At 41.5% G+C, this 22,759-nt stretch overlaps 1 protein-coding gene across 1 annotated transcript in view; it reads left to right on the top strand.

The window, feature by feature from the left end:
• WWTR1 (WW domain containing transcription regulator 1) overlaps positions 1-22,759 on the top strand; it is a 108,764-nt gene that overhangs the window by 16,729 nt on the left and 69,276 nt on the right. The window lies entirely within an intron of this gene.

Below are 22,759 nucleotides of genomic sequence, written 5' to 3'. Positions count from 1 at the left end.
CATCAAGTATACAAACAACATAAACTCCTCATGAAAACAAGTTTAAATCGTTGTGCGTACTAAGAAAGAAACAAGGAACACTAAAATAGACAGTGAACTAAAGGGGAGAATAAGAAGATGGAACATAAAGGAAAATCAAGTAAGGGTAATCACTATTTGACATCTGAATTTATTCATTATCCCTATATGGATGCAGACACAGAAAAGGAACTGACTCCAATCATATGTGTGCCTCATCTAAAAACAGAAACAAGACAATCCTTTGCTTTACTCCTTTATTTATCAACACATTTTATACAGGTTTTGCCACTCATATGGGCTTTGGATTGTTAGCTAGAATTTATTTTAATGAACATGATTTTTGTACATTTATTTTAATAAACACATTTAATAAAGCACATTTCATATAGAATTTGCCACTTATATAACTGTGAGCTATGGTATCTTGTAAAGTGGGAAAGCCCTAGGTGTTTCAAACTATTTAGGGCATTATAAACATTTGTGAAAAATATTTTAATAAACAATATTTTAATAAAATATTGTAATAAAATATTTTAATAAACACATTTAATAAAGCACATTTCATATAGAATTTGCCACTTATATAACTGTGAGCTATGGTATCTTGTAAAGTGGGAAAGCCCTAGGTGTTTCAAACTATTTAGGGCATTATAAACATTTGTGAAAAATATTTGCCTTTGTATACGTATAGCTTCGAATATGCTACCTTTTCATTTTTACCATAAAACTTTTGGGGAATACTTCTAAGATTGTTGGATTCTTTGTTCTTCTGCCCTAAAGATAAGTTGACTTTCTGGTCATTCTGAGAAATTTTCCCATCTTGCACTAGTGTTTAAATGACATCTTGATAGATCTTACAAGCAGAAGGAATACATTGCCATGCCTTGGTTGTGTTCAGGGCTTGTGTAAACATGTAACTTCAGTAGGAGTGGTCAAGAATAATAGAAAAGAGCAGGCCCTAATTCAGGTTAGTTTAGCTTCCTGAAGGCAGTGTTGTTGTCCTGTTTCTTTTCATTCAAGCTGGTGTTTGAAATGCAGAAGGTTTAGCAATGCTGTACATTGTACGTGACACAGTTAATTTAAAACTTGCTTTCAATTCTAATGGGCTCATTTTATTTCCATGCGTTGTTTGCAAATCCAAAAGAAAGTTGCTGTTGAACGGGTAAGCTTGAAGAGGCTAAATAATGGGAAATAAATTCTTGACAATGTGATTATTCTTTCCAAGTCTGTTTTTTTAAATTGTGGAAATTGTATAAAGTTAGCAGAATTGCAGTGAACACTTACAGATAAACAAGGAATTTATGTCAGAGGTGACAAACACAATGCCAGTACTCTGGATGCAGTCCAGTGGAGACTGCACTCTCATAAGAAATTGGCTGTTGATATATCTCCTCCTCCTTTCTTGTAGCTTCAGAAAAGTGATATAGTTGGTGTGATTACTGGGAGGGGTTTTTTGGGGGAGTTTGTTTGCCACCTGTTACTTATGGCAAATGTCAAAATTCCTCTTTTGAGTCATGTCGATGTGCAACTCGGTCCTGTTCATATTTACTGTGACGTCTCACTGTGCTAAATGCAGATTGCTTCTATGTCAATATGCACTGAATTGCAGCCTTAGCAGACATTGTTAAAAATATGTACTTCTGTGTAACTAGGGATGCCAGTCTCCAGGTGGGACCTTGGGATCGCCTGGAATTATAGTTCATCCCCAGACTACACATCACAGTTCCCCTGGAGAAAATGGATTGCTTGGAGGATAGACACTATGGTTTGGTACCCCACTGAGGTTCTCTGTAGGCTCCATCCCCAAATCACCAGGATTTTCCCAAACTGAACTGCCAATCCTACCCTCCCTCCCATCTCCTGCCAATGGCCAAGGGGGACCTGACAACTCTATATGGAACTGATATCAGCTGCTTGTGGTTTTAGGCAAGCCATTGTTATTTCTGACTTGGGCAGAATCTGAAATGTGGACGTAATGTTCTTGTATCGTGGCAAACTGATGGAGGAAATACAAATACATTATGGAGGAAATACAAATGAAGCACGTAGAACATTTTACGGCTTTTACAGCCCTGGCCCTGGCCTGGTAGAACGCACTACCTGGTGAAAACCGGACCCCTGCGGAGTCTGTTTCAGTTGTGCAGGGCCTGCAAAACAGAGCTGCTCTGCCGGGCCTTTTCTGTCGAGCCCGCCGGACATCCCTTCCTCCCTAAAAAATTACCTCTGGTCCTCAGCTGGCTACAATGTATGAACTTGCTTCATTCATGTTCCCATGTTGGATTTTATGCCCTCTATTGCATTTGTTTTAAATTTAGATTCTATGATGTCCTAATGTTTCTATTTATTGTATTTATTGTGTATGTTTTTATTGTAAGCCGCCTTGAGTCGCTAGAGATATGGCGGGATATAGATAAATAAATAAACATTTGATGTTCTAACATCAATCCTAAGCAGAGGTACCCTCTACTAAGTCCACTGAAGTCAATTGACGGATGTAACCTGGCTTAGGATAATACTCATTGGCCCCTCAGAAGTGCTCACTGAAACAAATGCTTCTCATTTTCTTTGGTGTTCTCACTAAATTCACAACCAGATACTAAAAATAAATGGAGGTGATATTTAACTGAGAACACCTCCCAGCATCAGATCAAGCATGTGAACCTTCAAAAAGCTGGACATGCAGAAACATGTTCAGGCCAGTATAATCAGTGTTTCATATAGCAGAACAATTGTGCTTTGTATTTATTTGTATTCACTTATACTTGAGTAATCATTAATTATGGGAAACTATTAACTGTGATTGGTGCTTAACAAAAGATTACAGAGTTCGTGGTGATGGATAGGAATTTGATAGATCTCTGACTCACTGCCCCAGGAGTATAATTTTTTTTAAATAAGGTTTGAAGACACTTTCCCAAACTTTGTGAAAGATGACAGATGTGGTCTGTCTTACTTTAGCGGTATAATAAGCTGCTAAAATTATAGCTTGGCAGGCATCCCTGATTACTAAGGGAGCATTGGGGTATATTAGCAAATGAAACTTCTTATAATGGTATCTTTTCTGCTATCCCTTTCCAGCCAGCTAATACTTGTGTCTGACATATATTAACGCTTCTCTCTTGTCTCCAAGTCCGCTACAGAGCAGATTCCGGTGCATTATAATGTCTTACGGGCCACATCCGGCCCGCCGGATGAACCTGACTGGCCCCCCTGCTGTGCTGGGGAGCAAACCTTTAGAAAGTTTGCATGAAGCCCGGTTGCCTTCGGCTGCCGGCTTCATGCAGGGCTTTCAAAAAGTCACCGCCTCCCTAGCTCTTGGCCCGGCCCTCCATAACATTTTCTGGTTTCTTATGCGGCCCTACGGAAAGAAATAATTGCGCTACCCACAAAGGGCTATAGAGGAGAAGCGCATTCTTGGCGGTCGTCAGGTCAATTTGCCCGTTGCATGGTCTTATTAAAAAGTTTTAGATGAGGAGTTACATTCTCTGTGACTTGAAAGGGATTCTCTAGCCTGTCACTTGAATCTCACATTGTTTCACTGGTCCCTGACAAAATAATGTGACTACTAGGGATGCTTGCGCAACCTAGACAGTGTAGGAGATGCCCATCTTGTTTTCCATTCCATTCTGTTGTATTGTAAGCACGTTAGATTGGCCCCAGTTTGCACAACTCTTGCACAAACTTAGATGGCCAATATATACAGTACCGTTTATGTAGCTGCTCTGAATCCATGTGGCAGATTCATTCATCCTCATCTGTATTCATCCTCATCTGAGCCCTCTGGGGGAGGGCGGTATAAAAGTGGAATAAATAATAATAATAATAATAATAATAATAATAATAATAATAATAATAATATGTGTGAAAGCTGGAAGGTAAAAAATTGGCCCCAAAAACAATGCGTTATATCCTACTTTTCCTTTTCTGTCTGTCCTTCCGCTTGTTCTTTAGATGAAGAGCTTCTGATGCCAATGTAGCCAAAGACTACCCTTTACACAGAAAATACAATAAGTGTATCCTTATTAAGGATAAACAACTGGAGCATAATATAGCACATGTTTAAAGAAAAGTACTATGGGTTTCACTGACTGCTACGTCAAAGAACAGCTCCTTGCACAGGAGGAAAGTGTGGTGGTTAGCGGGACAGATCCTCAAAGCTTGAGCCTTGTTTTTAACACCCCATTGCTTTTATCTATTAATCCAGATTTGTAGGAGGATTTTAATTATGGTGGCAATTCTATTCCAGCAAAAGTGGAGTAGAAGTGAAGAAACAATTTTTGGAGTTCTAAGAAGGCCCATTTGAGACCCGTTTGACATCTTGTTGACTGATAGGCATCTATTTCTGGTGTTGGCTTGAGAGCAGCTGAAAAGAGCAAAGGAGGCAGTTCTAAGTTAGTGTGTTGTAAACTGACTCCCTTGAGCTGCTGCAGCTGAAAATGGTAGATCGCATTTACTGACGCTAATTTCCAGTGGACTGTTTTAACAATGTCTGTTTTATACATGAAGGAAGCAGTCTGCCAAGTGCGAGGCTTAAAACATAATTACAATTTTAGAGTAAAATGAAAAGCAAAAAATGTAGAACAATGCTTAATTCCATTAAAATATAAGGTTTCCTCATCAGAGACTTACTTGAAGGCTCAGAGAAGATAATTTTAGAATTGGTTCTCATTTGAGAATACAGCAACTATGTGGGCTGACTAGATAAATCAGTTTCTCTCAGTGACACAAACATGCATTAAAAAAAACCCTTTTAAAATCTTCTCAGAATTTAGATACCTGTTCTTAATATTGAGGTGTTGAAGTGAGACTGGAAAACTGGCATGAAAGGAAAGCAGTTTGCTGAATTAAGATACATACAGACTTTGAGCCTACCTCATCCCTGGGCCAGGCTACAGTTGCAAATGTGAAACCCTTGTGGGACCTACAGACAAAGAATAACTTGGTACAACTTGGAATAGGTGCGAACAAGGAAAGTGAGACAGGAAAAGCGTACCATTTCTCACATGACAAAATGGCAGGTTTTCCTACAAAGTATTTCTATTGATAGCATCAGTTTCCTAACCTATTATAGTTAAGAGGACAGGAACAACTTTGGGATCCTGCCCTTCTTTTGATGAAATTTCCCCTCCTACAAGACCACATATGTCATGTCAAACTGGGAAATCCATGGAACATTTGAGAGGGTGCTCAGCAGAGATATGATGTCACAATCTTGTATCACATCCAGGCTGAAGTTTGGTTCTTCCAACTCTTCCCTTTCCTGTGACATCACTTCCTCCAACCAAAATTCAAATTTTTAATTTAAATTTCTTCATCCTTCTGCCTGTTTTCTTCCACCTTGTATCTCTTGGAAGCTTTTGCATGCATGTGTTATGTCCTATGTCATACTAACCTTTTGATCCTAAAATTGTGCTGGTATAATTGGATGCTGTTCAGTTACATTCCACTAAAACCAAGCTCTCTCAAAATCCTCTTCACATTTTTCTCAGAAAATACTCTGTGAAGACATAGGAGAATGCTAGCTGACAGCATTCTCATCACTCACTTGATGCCTAACCAGGCTCAGGCCCCTTCCGCACACGCAAAATAATGCGTTTTCAAACCACTTTCACAACTGTTTGCAAGTGGATTTTGCCATTCTGCACAGCTTCAAAGAGCACTGAAAGCAGTTTGAAAGTGCATTATTCTGCATGTGCGGAATGAGCCTTAGTGTATTTACAGGTAACAAATGAACAATTTATTAAGAACATAAGAACAAGCCAGCTGGATCAGACCAGAGTCCATCTAGTCCAGCTCTCTGCTACTCGCAGTGGCCTACCAGGTGCTTTTGGGAGCTCACATGCAGGATGTGAAAGCAATGGCCTTCTGCGGCTTCTAATCTCTGTGATATACTACACAATATATGTTATGTCATAGAAGAAACAGAAGTCCTAGAGCAACTACTATTTGTAGCCACTTCAGAATTTCCATTTCTCCTAGACTCTGCATATATCATAGCCTCTGCCTTCGAAGTTGTCAAGCACTTTAGGAGAACTGATCTCTATAGTCTAGAGATTAATTGTTATTTTGGGTGAAATTCAGGACCCATCATTCGATTGATAACCCTACACAGCACATGCACGCACCAGTGAATATGCTGTGTATGTTCACTTGGATGCCTGAAAGGGCCACAAATTATGCAGGGCAAAAAGATATACACGTTGGCAGTGGCACCAGTGTGAATCACAGTTAAGTTTCCACTAAAGCAGGAATGTTAACTAGCTTCAACTCCTGATTAGACTTATCAGGCTGTTAATGACAGTGCCAACATATCCCTTAATCATAGTTAAGGTGTAAGGGAAGGGTTGTGACACAGGAGTACATGGTCCCATAGCTGAACTCTTAAGCTTAAGTAAGAGATTGGTCCTGTTTCACCAATGCTAACTACCAGGGAGCTAACTTTCTTGAGGGAAAATGTGGGCTTCTGAAATGTTTTCTTTACTCATCCTGCATTGCCTATTCTTGCCAACATTAGTAATATGGAGGTAATTCCAGAAGTGGCATGAGGAAGCATTTGGAAAAGTTGCTTCCTTATCCTTTATGCACCAAGATACAGCAGTGGCAGTCAGCTGTCCTATCTAATTGTCATAGGCTGACCACTGCAGAGATCAAAAAACCAGCAAGATGGATGCCAACCTTGGCTACAATTTGAAGAAGAAGAAGAAGAAGAAGAGTTTGGATTTATATCCCCCCTTTCTCTCCTGCAGGAGACTCAAAGGGGCTTACAATCTCCTTGCCCTCCCCCCCTCACAACAAACACCCTGTGAGGTAGGTGGGGCTGAGAGAGCTCCGAGAAGCTGTGACTAGCTCAAGGTCACCCAGCTGGCGTGTGTGGGAGTGTACAGGCTAATCTGAATTCCCCAGATAAGCCTCCACAACTCAAGCGGCAGAGCTGGGAATCAAACCCGGTTCCTCCAGATTAGATACACGAGCTCTTAACCTCCTACGCCACTGCTGCTCCTAAAGTTCCCAAGTCTGCAGAAAAATATTTTTTTTAAATAAGAAAGTTAAAAAAAAATTAGTAATGAGAGCAATATCCAGAAAACAAAGTTCTTGTAGGTCCCTCTCTAAGGCATTGTGCTTATTTCATGAGGGCATTTAGGAACCCTGAGATTTCTCCTGGTAGCAGCTGATATGCTATATATCGGGTGATTCGGATATGGGTCACTGGGCTCTCTTCCTGCAGGTTGCTCTAATTAACTGGGAAATTTTGAGCCATTAATCCTTACCTGCACAGGACTTCACCATGCCTTTTCTACCCCTTGCATCACTGAGTGCTTGCCTTTTGTTTATGAGTCATCGCTGTTGTCATTTCTTCGCATGCAGATCAGGAGAAATAGCTTTCAAAACATGATGTACCTGAACTGGTGTGAGTTTTACTGGAGCAGTGTTCTTTGGGAGCTCTAGGTATATCAACTTGAGGATTCCCACAGTTTCCAGATGGGAAGTAGCCAGAACTTGGGGTCCAAGCAAATACTTGGTGTCAAACAGTGCTAGGCTCATCCGGACTGGATAGTTATACGGACTGGATGGTATATGACAATTTCATAGGAAGAAGTATGTGAGTGACCTGTCACAATACCTCAGACACTCCAATGGAGATGAATATGAAAATCACAGTGAATATTTTTTTACCTGCATAATAGTGACCCATGTTACTCAAAGTGTTTGGGATCACCCCAGAGGACATGTGCAATTCTAAAGACAGAGACTCAGCATGGTATAGTGGTTAAAAGCAGTGGACTCTAATCTGGAGAACCAGGTTCCCTTCCCTACTCCTCTACATGAAACCTGCAGGGTGACCTTGGGCCAGTCACAGTTCTTTCAAAACTCACTCAGCTCACGTGGAGGCAGGCAAAGGCAAACCACTTCTGAACATCTCTTGCCTTGAAAACCATATTGGGTTGCCGTAAGTCAGCTGTGCCTTGATGACACTTACACAGTTAGCCACATCTTGTCAGATCTTGAAAGCTGAGCAAGGTCAGCCTTGGTTAGTGTTTGGATGAGAAGCCACCAAGAAAGTTCAGGGACAAAGACAGGCCATGGAAAACCACCTCTCGGCATCTCTTGCATTGAAAACCCTGCAGGATTGCCACAAGGTTACTTCAATTTGACAGCTTGTTACACACACAGAAGGAAGAATCTACCTGGTCCCCCCCCCCCCACCAGGTCTGTAATATGCTGAATTTATTGCCAGTTTCCAACCTCATTAAAAAAGATTTCCATTTGAAGGAAACTCAGGTCCCTCTCTAAGCACCTCAGAACTGTCCCTGCTTTAGCTGGTTGAAACTGGCATGGCATTCTGTTGTTGATAAGAGTATCTCATTCCAGCTGTGTCTGAACATGCAGGGACTGCATACAGTCTTGCAGTAGTCTAGTTTTCTTCTAAGCTCTCTCTCTCTGCCCTGATGGAAGAACCCATAGTTATCCTGGTCTGCTGTTTGAAGTGTGCTTTGGATACAGTTGAAAACCTGTTTATTTCACTCTGGCTGCTCTGCCTGTCCTATAATTCTTTCACTTTGATTATTGAGGTTATTATAGGACAAGAGTTCCTTTGTAGCAAAGCATATTGAGCACTCTGGGGCCTAGCGTGACTAGCAGATATAAATTGTATGGAAGCAATTAAAGTGGGAGGAAATGTCATCCAGACGGAATTTAAATGTACAGACTTGTGGCATTGATTAATTTCTCTCTCTCTCTTTTTGCTTTCAGTTTTTAAAGAAAGAGATAATGACTTCTTTTAGATTTCAGTCTGATTCAAGCTCTGATCAAATGTTATGGTAATGCACGAATCCTCGACCTAGTTAAACATATAGGCATTTGTTGAATTTTGAAAACAAGTATCTGGCACCACCACAAAATGGCTGCCATGGGGTTGGAGCCAATCACAAAATGTTGAGAGGTTGCAAGCCAGCAGTCTTCCTGTGAGCCAAATGGATGATTCTAACAGACTCAAATACCTTCTAGGCTCTTCTGAAGCATTTCTTGCTCCACTGAGGTAGAGGAAAGACAGAACCTGGCTTTTTACTTTAGGGAAGAGATTCTCTGGAGAGGAAATAGGTGGGTTCCAGAAAGACATTGATGGGCATTCATATTGAGGATCCTGTGCTAACGTCTCTGCTATGGGATGCCCAGGATGGTAAATTCTATGGCGGGGGGTGGGGTGGTGGTGGTAGGGTATGTATTCTGTTCTATGCATGGAATGGGACAATTGTAGAATAGTCAACAGGAAGGAAGGAAGCCAGTGTTGTGTTGTGGCTAGAGTGTTGGACTAGATCTTGGGAGACCTGGATTTAGATCCTCAGTTTTGAATTTAAATCCTGACTCAGTGTTAACGCTCATTGATGATCTTCATCCAGTCACTTTCTTGTAGCCTAACTGACCTCTTATTGGATGTATGATGGAGGAGAATGGAACCATATACACTTCTCTGAGGTACAGAGAGGAAGGTCAGAATAAAAAGGTGATAGATTGAGTGGAAGATGGCGCTTGAAGAAGCAAGGTTTTTCAACCTGGTCGCTAGGGATTCTCCCAGTATCTGCTGAGTAATCTTAGAGTCAGGGCACTTTCTGTTTTTATCTTTTAAGTTATCATCATGGAGTTACAAGGCCTAGAAACATGCTGTTTTCTCAAAGAAAAGGTGGGGTTCTTTCTTTGAAAGTAAATTTCAGTGACTGGCAGGATGATAATACGTTTTCCATAAATTAGCAACCTAGATCTTATGCAGTCCCTCATTTTAATTTCAAAGGTAGCTTTGTAGTCCTGTCCATTCTTCTATCTTTAAATAGCCATACATTTGATTGACAGAGTTCTGATGCCCTAACCATGACATTCCAGAGTTTGCTAGAACCTAAATGCTGGGAATCAGGAGTAGGCGAAGAACTGCCAGTCTGAAAACCAAAGCAGGTGTTAACAAATGTTTCCCACATTGAACTCAAGGCTGTGGCCTGAGAATAGGTGCCTGTGTAGTGCCTGTGAAGTTGCAGCTAAGATGGTGGTGTTTCCCTCATTGAGGAGCAAAATGGGGTATAAATATAACAGTAAAGGAGAATAAAATTTTGGGGTTGTGATCTTAGCAGTTCAAACCCACATCCAATCTTGAAACCAGTCTTTCTTGTAAAAGTTTAGAATATGCAGAATTCAGACAAAATCCTCCTGAATTTGAGCATGTGCTATTTATGTTTACTTGGAAGTAATTCCCACAGAACTAAATGGTGGTTACTCCAAAGTAAGGACACAGCAGAGTAAGAAAAAGGTCAGAAACAATTTAGACTGGGAAGAATGAGATCTTTTGTACCAAACTCCCACTCTAGAATCTAGTTCCACTGGCTTGAAAATTTTGACCTTTTAATACATTCATAGACAAGGCTGTACAGTTTAGACGCAGCAGCACTGATTATGTGATGCTGTACACTCATTTACTGGTGATACCAGCTTGGTCCATGTTCTCTGTCAGGAAGTTTTCATTGGTGATTGGACAGACCAGAGCTCTGCAAAAGCCACCTCAGAAACGTGATATTTTGCATCTTTGCGGAGGGAGGGAGAGTCTAGAAGCAAAGCCATTGTTTGTGCTTCACAAGACTTGAAGCCCTATTAGAAAAGCATTATGATTTTTTAGTTGTGTGCATGCATGTTAAATACCGTTATCATGATATGTTCAGCAATGCAGTGCTTTTTTTTCTGACAGGGGAGCATTTCTCCTGTGCACATATGCTGCAGCCTAATACCTTGGTTGTTGCATGAAGAACTGCCACTAAAAATTTGACTGACATTTTGGTCAGTGACTTCAGTTATAGTGAAAAGACTTGAGAATGTGCAAGCTACAACTGCTGATCAGCCCTCCTGTACCACCTAGAGGAAATAACCAGTACAGAGACCAGCCTCTGCAATAAATCCTAATCCCCACTCAGTCTTTATATTCACCTAACTGACAATACCATCGAGGGCTGATTCAGTTGCACATCCTCTCATGTGACATATGCTATCGTGTGCCAACAGTGTTCATCTGCCATTTACTTTCATCAAACCAGAGAGTCACTGTGCAAAAGCATAAGCTGACACAAAATGCGAACTCCAGGAAAACAACAGATTTCAATCTCCCTGGACATTCTGCATGGGTGAAATTACGCCAGTTGCCGAGGCAGGGAAATGGCTGACATGGGTACTTTCCATCTTCTGCTTTGAGTCCACCTCCCAGAGAGAAAGTAGCAATAAGACATTTGAAGTTTTCTTTCACCCCAGCAATCTCTTGTAGACTTTAAGGTAGCAGTCCTTTAGTAGAAAAGTTTCAGAGGCATAGACCTAGAAGATAAAGAGTTGGAATTAATGTGTAGGTTTGATACTGTTCCATTTGGGCTCAGTAGGAGTTCCTCCTGACAGGTTTATGTACTATTCAGATGTGTTCGCCTTTGCCAGTTCCTCAACAATTGGAAATGGTCCACACCCACTCTGAATGGATTGTTTACTCTTTTGAGTAGATCTTGGTCGTTTCCTCACTCACCTTTTGTTGCGCGATAGTTGCGGCAAATAAATGGGGGCCTGCTGCATTCCCCACTACTTAAGCGACAGCAACGCAGCGACCCTGACTCTGCCGCTCTCCGTCCTCCTCAGCGCGTGTCATTTCTCCCCCTGGATGGTCAAGCAACATTTCCGAAAACCCCGCGGTGACCGCAGGGGAGAGCGAGGCAGTGGGGAAGCCAGGGGTCACTGCGGGTTTGAATTTCTCGCCGCACATGGTGATGTGGACCAATCAGGGCACTGCGGGGCGTGCGCAATGCGCACACAGCATTTCCTTGCGCCATTTTTTTAACCAGGAAATCAGTCGTCTGCACGTCGCTTTGAGCGCACGAAGACACAGCGTATTTTCATTGTTCATTCAGAACATTCATTGTTCATTCAGAACATTCATCTCATGAAATGGAGGAGAAAGGAAAGCGGGCACTTCCGTCTTCTGCAGATTTTCACGCTGCAGCACGACAGCCAATCAGAAACCACTTTTTTTTAAAAAAAAGGAAAAAGGGCATTGGCTCAGTTTACAATGACGACTGTACGTGTTGATGTTTCGTCGACGATTTCAGGTTTTTTTTTAAAAACCAAGTTCCGCCCCTAACCGGCGCTCCAGCCAATCGGAACAAAGAAGCACCCTGCCGATGACCACTGAACGTGCGGTTGTGGGGAATGCTGCATGTCATGAAGCTCGCAGCTGCCGCAAGGTTTACAACAGGGACAACCTGCGGTGGGGAGTCAGACCTCGCGCTCAAAAGCACCGATTCAAAGGAGCGCGGTTTGGCACAACATTATTTTTTAAAGTGGGGAAATGACCCTTGTTTTCACCTGATCTCTGTAACACATCTTCTCCTGAGAAACTGGGTTTTCTCGCCTCTCTTTGTAATAGCTTTCCTTCTTCCATGACTTCTGCTGTTTGTAAATGTAAGTATCCTCTTTGCCAGCTGAACTTTACACTGCATGTATCTGGCAAAGTAGGCTCTGGCTCATCCAAATTTACGCCATAAGATAAATGGCAAGACTCTTTTGTTGCTTTGGCTAACATGGCTACTTCTGTAGAGTTTGTATTTCTTATATGTCATTTTTAAACCCTGAGAATCTGTGGGTTGGATCTTGCAACTTTGTTCTGCTGTCCTCTAGTGCAAGGAGCCTTCTGTGACAACCCAAAGAGACAATCCAAAGAGCACAGCTATTAGTGAAACAGATTTGTAGGATCCAATGTGATATTTAGTTGGAATTGATTGAGAGCCAGTGTGGTGTAGTGGCTAGGAGTGTTTGGCTGGGATCTGGGAGACCCAGGTCCCTGCTATGGTGGAAGCTTGCTGGATAATCTTTTGCCAGTCACATACTCTCAGCCTGAACAACCTCAAAAGATTGCTGTGAGAATAAAATGGAGGATAGCAGAATGAAGTTAGCCACTTTGAGTTCCTCCCTGGAGAGAAAATTGAAGTACAAATGAAGTTAGTTAATTCATTTATGGTTTTATTTTATCCCCTTTTATGGCACGCTACATGTTCCTCAGTGTTTCAATTAGCAGCTCTGACTTGCTCAGAATCTTAGAGTTAAGTCTGAGAATCCTGGTTTAAAAGCTAGCCTGATCTTTTACATCATGGTCTTCTTGGGGAATTGTAAACATAAAGATTGATGATGTAATGGGAACCACACAGTCATTTGTGCTGGAATTGTGGGAATATTGTATACAATAAGAGAATTGTTGTTTTTTACCCTGAGGAGTAATGCATTATTGTTCCTGATTTTGTATTTGTATCTGGAGCCAGGATATGTGGAAGTATAAGACATCAGGGGATAGTGAGTTTCAGAAATAACCCCTCACCCTCATATTCTTATTTATTCATCAACAAGAGGTTATACTTTTCAAAACTAATCAAACTTTCATTTGTCCATTTCTAAGATTGATTCTGGCAGGTAAATAACTGCATATAATAGTGAGGATCGACTGCTTTGCGAGCACAATATCACAAACAATTGCAATAACCCCACAGGAGCAATATGGTACTATTGCAGTAAAATATTCCACCTGTAACAGGACTGAGTTGTGTTCTTTTTAAAATTTGCACCTGAAGTTCTTTGTGGATTCCCCCCTCCCAATTCCTTTGCTGCTGAATTGTAAGAACACTGAAACAATGAGGAAGAGTAACAAAATGTTCTGCCTGCCATATTGCTTAAACAACTTTTAGATTTTCATTCTTCAGACATACATTCTTACGAAAGTGCTGTAAAACTGGAGAACTTCATAGAAAGTCAGTTTTCCATTTTACACAATTACATTTTGAAAGGCTGTGAAAGAGAATTGCTTCTCATTGTATTGTCGAAGGCTTTCACGGCCAGAATCACTGGGGTGCTGTGTGGTTTCTGGGCTGTATGGCCGTGTTCTAGCAGCATTCTCTCCTGATGTTTCGCCTGCATCTGTGGCTGGCACAGATGCAGGCGAAACGTTAGGAGAGAATGCTGCTATAACACGGCCATACAGCCCAGAAACCACACAGCACCCCACTGCTTCTCTTTTTTTTTCTTTTGGAAAACATGATGCATTCTTGAGTGGAATAACCTTAAAGGAAGATTTGTGTTAGAATTATTAGATTTGCCCATTATGGCTTGTTTCAGAGAGAACTATGGTATGGCACCGTGCTAGGATCTGGGGCCCCCAGCTTTGAGTTCCCACTCTGCCATGGAAATTCTCTGGGTGACCTTGGGCCAGTCACACACTCTTTCTCAGCCTCACCAACCTTAGAGTTGTTATGGAGATAAAATGGATGGGGAAATGATGTTTTCGTTGGTTTGGGACTCATTGTGGGGGAAACATCTAAGAAAGAGTAAGAGCCATTTTAAATTTGTATAAAGGATACAGTTGAGAGTTGGCCAAGTGTCAGATTAGGGCCTGGGAAAATTGGGTTCGAATGGGTGCTTTGTCATGGAACCTGCTGGGGGGACGCTGCATCCACCTTGTAAGCAGTGGTGGGATTCATATAATTTAACAACCAGTTCTGGTGGTGGGATTCAAATAATTTAACAACTGGTTCTTTACAAGCACCATTTTAACAACCAGTTCTGCCGAAGTGGTACAAACCTGCTGAGTCCCACCACTGCTTGTAAGGTTATTGTTGTAAAGATAAGGTAGAGGAGGGGGAATGATGTGAAAAGCCCCTTTGGGTCCAGATCAGGAAAAAAACCCCAGCAGGAGATAAATACTACTACTACAACTACCACCACTACTAATAATAAAGTCATGTACAGTATTTTTTTAAATTAAAATGTCTTTTGTGTACAGCACTTTTTTGGGCGATTGTCCTGCTATTAGTATCGTTCTAGGTATTTGGAGTCCTTTTCATCTCATTGAAGGAAAGTACTTCTAAAACTGTCTCAGCATTCTAGGAAACAGTTGGTTTCATTGCAAAATACAGGCTGTTGAGCAGTTGCTCCTGCAACATAAGCAAGAAGCTCAAGTTACTCAAGTAACTGATACCACATCATACTAACTATTCCATGCAACTTCAACTGACCTTTATTAGGCATATCAGTAAAAATAAAACAAAATACAGGACAGAGTGGGTGTTAAAACAAGACATAAAACTGGACAAAGCATGTAAGGTTGGTACAGAAGAGGTGGTCAAACTTCCATTATGTCTTTGACTTGAGCACTTCTAATAAAAATTCAGCGGTTTCTCCATTTATCCCGCCGTCACGATTATTCAGCTTTGTATGCTACAAACAACTTTTTTAATTCCCTAGAGCTGGGACAAGTAGGGAGAGTCTTGGTATCGCATACCTCGCGCAAGAAAACATAACATGCTTGAAAACATATTATACTAACTATTCCAGCAACCATATTGAAATAGAAAGTAGATGAATTACTTTTAGGCAATACTTCAACTCACCTAGCCCCTACCATCAAGAGATGAAGATGCTTTAGCTTGTGTTGGTTCCAGTTGGTTCACATGATAGGGAATTACTTAAGTCTAGTGTGGTGGTGCTGGCTTCCCACACCTACTGCAGGAGTTGCCCCAAGAAAAGAGGTGTCTGCCATTTCCTGGGACTCATCCAACACGGCTGACCTCAAGCCAACCCAGACTAGACAGCAGCAGACTGTTGGACCACCAACGAAGGGGAAGAGATTTAAATATATATCATGGGTGGGTACATGTTTGAGGGAGTCAGCGCTGTACCTGGGGGCAAATGAAAGACTGGTTTGTTCTTGAGGAGGTGTTCAGACCAGGGAGCTTATAATGTCAACCCCTGAAGTGACAACCAGCTGCCTGAGAGAAATGAGCTGTGGCTGCTTTTCTCTCACCTTCTCATATTTGTGTGCTCTCAGGGGAGGACGGGACAGGAGAAGTTTGGACCAGGAAACTTGTACCAGCAACTCCTGAGGAGGCATCCAATGCTCTAAGACTGGAGCTTCCAGCTTCAGGCTGGGAAATTCTGGGAGATTTGTGGGCAAAGTCTGGGATGGGCAGAATTTGGGAAGGTGAGGGACTTAATTTGGGATGTGATACTATAGAGTGCATGCTCTAAAGCTGCCAACTTCTCCTTGGGACCTGATCTCTGCAGTCTGGTGATCAATTGTAATTCTGGGGGAACTCCAGCTTTCACTTGGAGACTAGCAACTGACTGAGACCATTTCTAGGAGGTTTTTTTAAAAATATTGTAAATTGTTTCGGGTATCTTGACAGAAAGGCATTATATAAATGCTTTCAATTAACAAATATCCCTAGGGCCCTCTTCTTCCCCACAGGTTCTGTGGAGCTCTCTGGCCAAAAATAATGGCTGAAAAGAAGTGTTTTGGAGATAAAAGGGCTCAGCTGCTGCTTCCATTCTTCCATAACAGATTTTTGAGGTCCTTTTGTCCCACCCCATCTTTATAGGAACTCTGCACTCTCTATGTTGGGTCATGCTGCCATAATGTCTAATTATGCACTGACCGCAGAAACCAGGAAGCCACAAGCACACGAGGATTTTTGAATAATTCATTGAACCTGCTAACAACTGGAAATCGACTGGTTAAATATTGCAAGTAAATGAGACACAGCGCTGTGTATAAAGTTTCTGTTTGCCAGGTTCTCTGTAATCATCATAGCAATGGGCAGGAATGGTGGAGAGCCATGTTGGATATGTGCCAACTGCATGTTGAAACAGAAGTCCAGGAATGTGGAAGGTTTAATGGCAGGCCACTAGCTCTTAGCACGTTATTATGCTGTGAGTGACCCTGCAAGTTCAGGAACTGTGTGTGTGTTGGAGGCGGAAGTGGGCTGGGGGGAGGAGAACTTGAAAATTCCTACAATTAACATTTAATTCTGGTAGTACAAAGACCTGATTGCTGGAATAAGATGTATTCGTCTGAGTGGCAAATTCTGATCACTTTTCAGAATTGGACAGTTTTGAGCTGAAACTGATAGAAAAAGCTCTTTCCACCTTCTCTCTTTCTCTAATTATTATCAAAAGCCTTGATCAATCTTGTACCATAAACATGCAGTGAGAATGATGGGAACTTTTCAGTCTTAAATTCGGGTTAGATGTAGAACAATAAGGATTGAATTCAAACCTGGCTTTTAAAAGCATAAGGCATTTCCACAAGTGAAAGAAGGCTATTTTACATTTTATTTATTATCAGTATAAATCCATGGTACATAGGTACGTGAAGCTTGTTTGATGCAGATCTATTCTTTTATATTTGTGTCTGTGCCCGCCCCCCCTCCCCCCCAGTTCTGAAATATGGTAGATTCACTAACTGGGGCATCTTAAATTTTTTTTTTCAGTTTTGTAAGCCTGAGTGGCAACAATTAGTTGCTCTGCATGGCTATTTTTGAGAACCATTTCGGTCATATTTCATGTTTATTAATTGTATATTGAGATATTTGGGAAGTTCCAATGTTTAAAGGAGATTATTAATCCATTTTGTGTTTTGCCAAGTATATGTGCCCATACAAGACTTTGAAAACTGTGGTTCAGTAAAATATTTTATTTATTATCAGTATTAATACATGATACTTAGGTACTTGAAGCATATTTGGTGCAGTTCTATTATTTCATATTTCTGCCTATTGGTGCCCCTTCCCTCTTTAGGAATTTCCCAACCCATAGTTGCCAATCCCTGTAGTTGATCTCCAGCGATGGTACTTTGATCCCTCTTGAGTTGCTTCCATATAAAGGGTTTTCTCCAAACAAAATGGAGCACTTCAGCATTTTCCTATTCTCAATATGCTCTTCCTCAAAACTGCTTTGCTTCAATCTTTGTGGGAACAGATCAGTCCAAGTTTGATCATGAAGGGGGGCAAGGGTCCTAAAATTGACCCCTCTTCCCTGCTGCTACTTCTCACGCCAGCAAGAGTTTTTTTGGGGGGGTGGGGATTGCCAGTGTCAGCAAGATATGCCACATCACTTCCAGCACAAAACCAGCAGTGATGTCATTGTATTATGCTGATGTCCTAGGATTTGCCTGAAACTCTATGGTTAAGCCATAAGACCATAGAAACTACTGTAGCGTTGGCACAATGTGATGATGCTACTTCCTGTTTGCATCAGAAGTGATATTGTGTGTTGCACAACATCAGTGCAACTGTCTCTGCCTTCCAGATATTCTGGCAGACCCCACCGGATGTCCTGCCAGATTGCTAGTGGCAGCTGGCACCACTAGTGATCATACTCTCTTGAAGGAAAGGTGTACATTTTCAAAAGTCCTGCCCATACTGGAATCACCTTCCTGTCATCTGCCCCTCACAGCTGTAATTTTCTTCCCTATTTCCTCACAGGCAAAGTTTTTCTGCAAAAGAAAAATATATTTTTCCCCAGCAGTTTTGCTGTATGTGTGAAGCTGGGGTTTATCCAGGTGAGGAGTGATATTTCAGACTGAGTGGCAGGACTGTAAAGAAAGGGAATCCAACGGCATCCAAGGAGTCATTTGTAAATTCCTTGAAGGCTGATATATGGAATTAGTAGTGCACTTATAAAGTATTTATATTTCTATAATGACTATACAGTTAACAGGCACCATTTTTTAACCAGAGGGATTTATGCAGGTGTAGTATAAAGCCCCAGTTCATATATAATAACTACAAGGCAGCAAAATACAAAAATAAATGAGCTGGCAAGAGATATAGGTACTTCTAAGCCATAATTAGATGTGGTCTGCATATGCACATAATTCAGAAGCAATTCACACATGCACATATCTTGCTTGGTATCTTATTATTGAAAGCTGAATATGCAAAGTGGAGGAGGAGGAAGAGGGAGAGGAATTTATACCCTACCTTTCTTTCCCACCAGTCTCTCCTGTAAGGAGACTCAGGGTGGCTTACAAGCTCTTCTTCCTTCCTCTCCCCACGACACCTTGTGAGGCAGGCGGGGCTGAGAGAGTTCTGAAGAACTGTGACTAGCCCAAGGTTACCCAGCAGGAATGTAGGATAAACCTCTGCCACTCAGGTGGAGGAGTGGGGAATCAAACCCGGTTTTCCAGATTAGAATCCACCTTCTCTTAACCACTACACCATGCTGGCTGAAAACAACTAATCTGTAGTGAACATAAAGTATACCCTGTTCCACATAAAGAACGAAGTAAAATTGAAACTTCATCTACCATTTCCTCCCCCCCACCCCCACCCCCGTGCTCCATTCCCCCCACTCATCACAGCCTGGTCTGGACTAAATGACAAGTGGGGTGTGTGGAGCACATGGGCGAGGGGGGGGGGGTTGGAAGGAGAAAATGGCAACTGAAGTTTCAATTTTTCAGGGTATAGAGCAGAATGCCTTTAGCAGAGGTCTGCAACCTGCGGCTCTCCAGAGGTTAATGAACTACAATTCCCATCAGCCCCTGGTAGGGGCTGATGGGAATTGTAATTCATGAACATCTGGAGAGTCGCAGGTTGCAGACCCCTGGCCTATAGGATTCCCTTATTTTTTGCCGGCTGTTTTTTAATATTTCATCTTTGTATCAGGATAATTGCAATTATAACAATATTGTTATCAGATGTCTCGCTATCTTTCTGAAACACAGATGTCTGATTCATTTTCCTACGGAAAACAGGATGCAGTAAAGCACCCCAAGTGACAATGAGCATTCGTCATTGTATTTCTAAAGGTTGCAAACAATGAGAAAAAACAGTAATCTCCTACTATATGCAGTACCCTCTGTTTTCTCCATATGGTTCCTTAATCTTTCCAGAAAAACAAATATTTACTCTTGCTGAAGTTCTCCAGCAAACAAGGTTATTGCACAAAGATAAACAAAGTAGTGAGTGGGTGAAAATGAACTGTAATTGTGCATCTCTGATCTAGTCCGTTCACTGAAACTTGGCAAGTCTCAGCCTGCCAGATCTTCTGAAACTATTTGCCCAGGATGGTGTAGTGGTAGAGTGTTAGAAGATCTAGGAGACTCAGGTTCAGATAGACTGTTTCACACTTTGTCCATGTTCATTGTATATTTTATACTGGATGATTGCATGGTTGTTTGTGGTGAAATTCACTTTTATACTCCTAGTCCTATTGCATTTGCCTGGACTGTGTGATTTCCTTTCCCCCTTTTGTACTCTGTGATCTGCTTTGAGTTCTAGAGGGGGAAATTAGTCTGTAAATAAGCTTAAATAATCAACAGTTTTACTAAATTAAACCATTTTGTCACTGGCTGTGATAATACAGCATTTTAATGAACTTTCTGAGGAGGCTGTATCACTGATGGTTCTGTGACAGAAATGAAAGCTCTGTTTAGTTGGGGAGGGGTCTGCTCATATGGGATGGGGGAGGAATTTCTATAAGCTACTGGCAGAAATTAGTCACCAAAACAGAAATATCAGGGAGGAAGTGAGGCTGAAGACTAGGAAGGGGACACAGGAAATAAGAAATGGAAGCACCGAGTCTGGAGGAAAAACACTGTGAGTATCTAAAGGAAAAATTGCATGTAATGAGAAGAATAAGAGTCAGTGGAAAAGGAAGAGCTGAGGGAAAACACCTCATAGAGATAAGAACAGAAAGTTCGACTTGTACTCTAGAAATCCATGGCAACACGTATCTGCATCAGACGTAGGCAAGTTTTTTGGTCTAAGGGTCAAAAAAGTTAAAAACCTTCCATATCAACTTGTGAAGATGTTCATATGCCAACAAACAAAAGGTGTACATGTGGGTGTGAACAAAGGACATGTGTTGTCCTTGGCCATATACCCTGGGAGAAAGCTGAACTTCCTTGGCACTGTCAGCAACTTAGGGATTTACCTCAGACCCAGCTGCTTTTAGAGTGAATCTTCAAGGTGAGTGGGATTATTCAGTGTTTGTTCCCATCCAAACTAACTGTGGACATGCCTGAGGAAAAAAAGGGGTATAAACATGGTGGAATGCACAAGTGTCCTATCTCTTGTTACGGAGAAAAAATCAGATTCTAGATTTCCAGTCCTATGATACTTGTAAGTCACACAGCATTTAGTAAGAACACTTCTGCGTAAATCTTCATAGGATCAGACTGGACATAGAAAAGATTCTTTAAAAATATATTTGAGGTTGCCCTCTTCAAACAAATTGTTGTTACAGAGCCAAGGAACTCTCTTATCAGTGTAACATTTGAGAGTTTACACATCCCGAGCTAACATTTGTAGGAGGGCAGTTTCACAGGCTTCAGTAAACATACCACCAGTGAAAAGCAACGTGGGACAGTGTAACTCGAGAAGCAGGGTTCACAGCAGCTGCCAGTGACGTAAATGAATACAATTGCCTTGAATGTAATACCCAGGCAGGATGAAGGCAGCACAAGCGGAGACTTTCTCATTTTGAAAAGTTTCAAGGCTGGTCTGTATAGAGAAAATTGATGTCACGCTGATTCTAGAGAATAAGAAAACACTGAGTACAAAGGATAAATGGTAGGTCAGAGTTCCTGGGTCATTATAAGAGTATGTAACCCCCCGCTGATCACTGGGTCTTTTGTGTTTTACAGTATTCAATAGCTTGTGATTGGTCAAGCATCATTTATTTGTTTAGGAATCTGATTTGTGGAAAGGAGTCAGAAAAACTCAGTGGTGAACTGTGCATTGGAACGCAACTCTGTGCGCTGCAATTGTTGCAGTTGGCCACCATTTTCACACACCTGATTATCGGAGCAAGCAGGGGAAGGGTGGATATAATGCATGCCTGTGTGCATCTCTAAAGACCTGGACTTAACACATGTACATAGATATTTCAAAATGTATGTGTACATGTAACCTACTTAGCCTTGGCCGCATCAATCTCCATTGGAGACCTAGGAAATAATATATGACAGCACCCTGTGGCTTAACAAACAAATATGAAATTGCTTGAACAAATCAACAAACCTTTAATCTTTAACACAACTTTCTATCATTTAAGGATAAACAATGGTGAACATATATATATATGCAACACAACTCAATTGAACAAAATCTTCAGTGCTTTTTAAAGAAAAAACACTCAGAACAGTTGCCACCACTAACAGTGTCCAATAATGAAAGAATAGCAAGAAAGTCCAAACTGCAGGTCCTTCCTCAATTTGGGCCTGTAAAAAAATAAGCAATTCTCTCAATTAAGCTGTAGGCCTTACTTCTACTGCAGGCCAGATCAACTCAGAAGGGTTACATAATTAACAACCTAATACACCCTTCCATTACATTGGGAACATTCTAATATATTTTTCTTCCCTGAAAAAAAAAAAGCAATTCTCTCAATTGAGCTTACTTCTACTGCAGGCCAGATCAACTGAGGAGGGTGGAGCTCTTGCAGTTGGTAATAAGTAAGCAAGCTTACCAACTTCACATGCTCAGTGAGCTCTTATCCCCTGGGCCCTAAGATGGGTTACATACAGGTTTTGGGATGTGTGTCTCAGTGGAAGAGCAGCTGTTTTGCAGGCGGAAAGTCCCAGGTTCAGTTCTCCAACATTGCTAAATAAAAGGATCAAATAACAGGTGATGTAAAAGACCTTTTCCTGAGACCTTGGAGAGCCAACAATAGTCCAAGTAGACAAGACTGACCTTGTTAGACCAACGTTTTTGACTGCAAGGCAGCTTGCTGTGTTGTTGCTTTGCAGTTTTCCTACAGCGAGCTGGCTAGTTGGCTATTGTGCCATTCACTCCCTGGTGTTCCTAACCTGGTACTCAAAATTCCAAGAACTGACAATAATAGTTATGCTGACTTCATGATACAACCAAAGGGAACCACCTGTATCTCCTGAGGCCTGAAACATAAT

This window comes from Sphaerodactylus townsendi, linkage group LG08 (assembly GCF_021028975.2).
Source record: "Sphaerodactylus townsendi isolate TG3544 linkage group LG08, MPM_Stown_v2.3, whole genome shotgun sequence".
Lineage (NCBI taxonomy): Eukaryota > Metazoa > Chordata > Lepidosauria > Squamata > Sphaerodactylidae > Sphaerodactylus > Sphaerodactylus townsendi.
This window is presented reverse-complemented; position numbering and strand designations above follow the sequence as displayed.